Source organism: Bufo bufo, chromosome 2 (genome assembly GCF_905171765.1).
Source record: "Bufo bufo chromosome 2, aBufBuf1.1, whole genome shotgun sequence".
NCBI lineage: Eukaryota > Metazoa > Chordata > Amphibia > Anura > Bufonidae > Bufo > Bufo bufo.
Window position 1 is genome coordinate 383,747,184 of NC_053390.1, and position 4,568 is coordinate 383,751,751.

Genomic DNA, 4,568 nt, shown 5'->3' on the forward strand with positions numbered 1-4,568 from the left:
TAGCCGGTTTGACGCACATCCCTTGCCTGGCGCATGTGCTGAATTTGGTGGTGCAGAAATTCATTCACAACTACCCCGACATGTCAGAGCTGCTGCATAAAGTGCGGGCCGTCTGTGCGCGCTTCCGGCGTTCTCATCCTGCCGCCGCTCGGCTGTCTGCTCTACAGCGTAACTTCGGCCTTCCCGCTCACCACCTCATATGCGACGTGCCCACCAGGTGGAACTCCACCTTGCACATGCTGGAGAGACTGTGCGAGCAGCAACAGGCCATAGTGATGTTTCAGCTGCAGCACGCACGGGTGAGTCACACTGCGGAACAGCACCACTTCACAACCAATGACTGGGCCTCCATGCGAGACCTGTGTGCCCTGTTGCGCTGTTTCGAGTACTCCACCAACATGGCCAGTGGCGATGACGCCGTTATCAGCGTTACAATACCACTTCTATGTCTCATTGAGAAAACACTTAGTGCCATCTCTAACACTTTCAGGCCAGTCTTTTAGAAGTGGCTCAGAGGGAGGTTTTTTGCAACAGCAGAGGCCAGGTACAAATTTGGCCAGCCAGGGCCCACTACTGGAGGACGAGGAGGAGGAGGATGAGGAGGATGAGGAGGAGGAGGATGGGGATGAAGCATGTTCACAGCGGGGTGGCACCCAACGCAGCTCAGGCCCATCACTGGTGCGTGGCTGGGGGGATACGGAGAACGCAGACGATACGCCTCCCACAGAGGACCGCTTGTCCTTCCCTCTGGGCAGCCTGGCACACATGAGTGACTGACTACATGCTGCAGTGCCTGCGCAACGACAGAAGAGTTGCCCACATTTTAACGTGTGCTGACTACTGGGTGGCCACCCTGCTGGATCCCCATTACAAAGACAATGTACCGTTCTTAATTCCCTCACTGGAGCGTGATCGGAAGATGCGGAACTACAGGCGCACGCTGGTAGACGCGCTCCTGAGAGCATTCCCGACTGACGCCGGGGGACAAGTGGAAGCACAAGGCGAAGGCAGGGGAGGAGAAAGAGGTCGCTAACGCAGTTGTGTCAGCTCCAGCACCACAGAAGGCAAGGGTAGCATGGCCGACATGTGGAAAAGCTTTGTCACCTCGCCGCAACAACCGGCCCCAACTGCTGATATGGAGCGTGTTAGCAGGAGGCTGCATTTGAACAAGATGGTGGAACAGTACCTGTGCACACGCCTACACGTACTGACTGATGGTTCTGCCCCATTCAACTTCTGGGTCTCCAAATTGTCCACATGGCCAGAGCTTGCCCTGTATGCCTTGAAGGTGCTGGCCTGCCCTGCAGCCAGTGTACCCTCGGAACATGTATTTAACATGGCAGGAGGCGTCATTACAGACAGACGCAGCCGCCTGTCCACAGCCAACTTGAACAAGCTCACTTTCATTAAAATGAAACAGGCCTGGATCCCACAACACTTGTCTGTACCTTGTGCAGAATAGACAGTTCTAACAGCCTCAACCATCCATCCTCAAGTGCACTTATTCCTTTTTTTTTTTATGTCCCAATATTTTGGGGGATACCCCTATGTAAAAATGCTAAATAACACACATCTGTGTTGGCTACCTATTCCTCCTTCGCCGCCACTTTCACCTAGACCGCCACGTAAGCCTACACGGCCACATCCACCCATTCACCGCCTCCTCAACCTCTTCCTCCTACATTATTCCAAATTTTAATTTTTTTAAGGTCTTTTATGTTTTTTTAATTCATTTCCCTATCCACATTTGTTTGAAGAGCATTTTCCATGCTCTTAAGCACATTTTGCTGCCTTTTGCAGCCCTCTAGCTCTTTCCAGGGGTATTTTAGAGCCATTTTAGTGGCCAAAAGTTCGGGTCCCCATTGACTTCAATGGGGTTCGGGTTCGGGGTCAAGTTCAGGTCCCGAACCCGAACTTTTTTTTCAAGTTCGGCCGAACCTGCAGAACCCGAACATCCAGGTGTCCGCTCAACTCTAATCACGAGGCATGAGGAAATTTGACTTTGTGATTAATCAAATTTTTCCTGAAATTCTGATCAAATTCCACTTTGTCAACTTCAACTCAAGTCACTATTTCGCAGGTGTCCCCCAACCTGTACATCTGTTGTTCTATCAGGTTTATTGGTTAATAGTCCAGTATGGCCGTCCCTCTAGTCGGGTCCTGAACCATTTGGGAAAGGTAGTTCTCTATGGTTATTGGCAAGAACCTGTTTCCTTTACAAGATCTACAGGCTTCAGTTTACAATTTTATGTCCGGGAAGTTGAAGTCACCCGTAATAACGACCTCATAATGATTTGCCTCCTCATCTATTTCCCTTAGTAGTAGATTTTCTGTGGACTCTGGTATATTAGGTGGCTTATAACAAACTCCTATCGGTATTTTATTATTGTTTTTGCCTCCCTTTATTTCTACCCACATTTACTCCACATGTTAATTTCTAGTGTTCAGTGAATCGAGCTTCGATTCATCGATCTTAAGTAATTTTTTTTCAAAAACTTAGATTTTAATGCTATCTTCATACAGTATTAAAATGTATTGCCTCCATGGAGGAAAAAATTATTTCAGCCGAAGTTTCATCTGGAGTGGAGTGTCTGTCTCCGCTAGATGGGGATATTCACTCTAGTTTTGGGGTGATGACCCCCCTTCTTCACTCCTCCAGCAATGCCACTTTATGAGAAGATCCCTCTTTCCTTTTGATCCACTTAAGAAACTAAGTGCCATATTTTCCTCTATTGGGGGGATATTCGCCCTCTGTCAGCTCTGTAATCACTGCGGCTCTTCTTTAGAGTAATTCACTTATGGCCATGACGCTCATGTCTAGTATTGGGCTGTGTGGAGCTATTTGCCCTTTCTGTGTCCCTTTTCCAAAATGGCTGCTTCGTGCTTGCGTGTTTTTCTGCACACATCAGGCATATCTAATACATTCAGGGCTTTTCTCTGCCTCCTCTAGTCATCCTGGACATGTGCAGTTGCACTGTGGTAATGCCGATTTAGGTGTGGTTTGATGCTGATAGTCCCTTGGTGAGCTCAACTGTTTGAGCTTTTCATTTAATAATTTTCTTTATATGAATTATGCAGGTGTTATCAAGGTTCATTATAAATATCAATCATGGTTTCATATAAAATTTAGCAGTTTTGATTATTAGTTTTTGGGTATGACAACTATGTGTATATAATTTGAAATACACAATACTTGATCAATTATGCACTATTATGGCACTGTAGACACTTTATTTTGTGTGTGTGTATATATACACTCACCTAAAGAATTAATAGGAACACCATACTAATACGGTGTTGGACCCCCTTTTGCCTTCAGAACTGCCTTAATTCTACGTGGCATTGATTCAACAAGGTGCTGATAGCATTCTTTAGAAATGTTGGCCCATATTGATAGGATAGCATCTTGCAGTTGATGGAGATTTGAGGGATGCACATCCAGGGCACGAAGCTCCCGTTCCACCACATCCCAAAGATGCTCTATTGGGTTGAGATCTGGTGACTGTGGGGGCCATTTTAGTACAGTGAACTCATTGTCATGTTCAAGAAACCAATTTGAAATGATTCGAGCTTTGTGACATAGTGCATTATCCTGCTGGAAGTAGCCATCAGAGGATGGATACATGTTCTCATTCTGTTTACGCCAAATTCGGACTCTACCATTTGAATGTCTCAACAGAAATCGAGACTCATCAGACCAGGCAACATTTTTCCAGTCTTCAACAGTCCAATTTTGGTGAACTTGTGCAAATTGTAGCCTCTTTTTCCTATTTGTAGTGGAGATGAGTGGTACCCGGTGGGGTCTTCTGCTGTTGTAGCCCATCCGCCTCAAGGTTGTGCGTGTTGTGGCTTCACAAATGCTTTGCTGCATACCTCGGTTGTAACGAGTGGTTATTTCAGTCAACGTTGCTCTTTTATCAGCTTGAATCAGTCGGCCCATTCTCCTCTGACCTCTAGCATCCACAAGGCATTTTTGCCCACAGGACTGCTGCATACTGGATGTTTTTCCCTTTTCCCACCATTCTTTGTAAACCCTAGAAATGGTTGTGCGTGAAAATCCCAGTAACTGAGCAGATTGTGAAATACTTAGACCGGCCCGTCTGGCACCAACAACCATGCCACGCTCAAAATTGCTTAAATCACCTTTCAGGAGATTGTCTTGACCAGGACCACACCCCTAAATGCATTGAAGCAACTGCCATGTGATTGGTTGACTAGATAATTGCATTAATGAGAAATAGAACAGGTGTTCCTAATAATTCTTTAGGTGTGTGCATATATATATATATATATATATATATACATATATATATAATCTATATATCTGTTTATGTACATTGGGCAATAGTCTAATATATATATATATATATATATATATATATATATATATATATATAAGGCAGAAAGGAAAGAAGCAGCACACAAAAAAAACGTACGGGTGCAAAAATATCCTCCTGAGAGACCTGAGACCAAGGTCCCAAGTATGGATAATAGAGCAAAAGAAGGCAGCACTCCAGATGATAGTGAAAAAGTGGACGTTATTCACTCATCAGCACGTTTCAGCTCTC

At 45.4% G+C, this 4,568-nt stretch overlaps 1 long non-coding RNA gene across 1 annotated transcript in view; it reads right to left on the bottom strand.

Annotated features, from left to right (window-relative positions):
* Positions 1-2,292: 2,292 nt before the first annotated feature.
* LOC120989230 overlaps positions 2,293-4,568 on the bottom strand; it is a 23,964-nt gene continuing 21,688 nt past the window's right edge. Inside the window, exon 3 of the long non-coding RNA XR_005776244.1 lies at positions 2,293-2,437. This is a non-coding gene — a long non-coding RNA (uncharacterized LOC120989230). The remainder of the gene's footprint in view (positions 2,438-4,568) is intronic.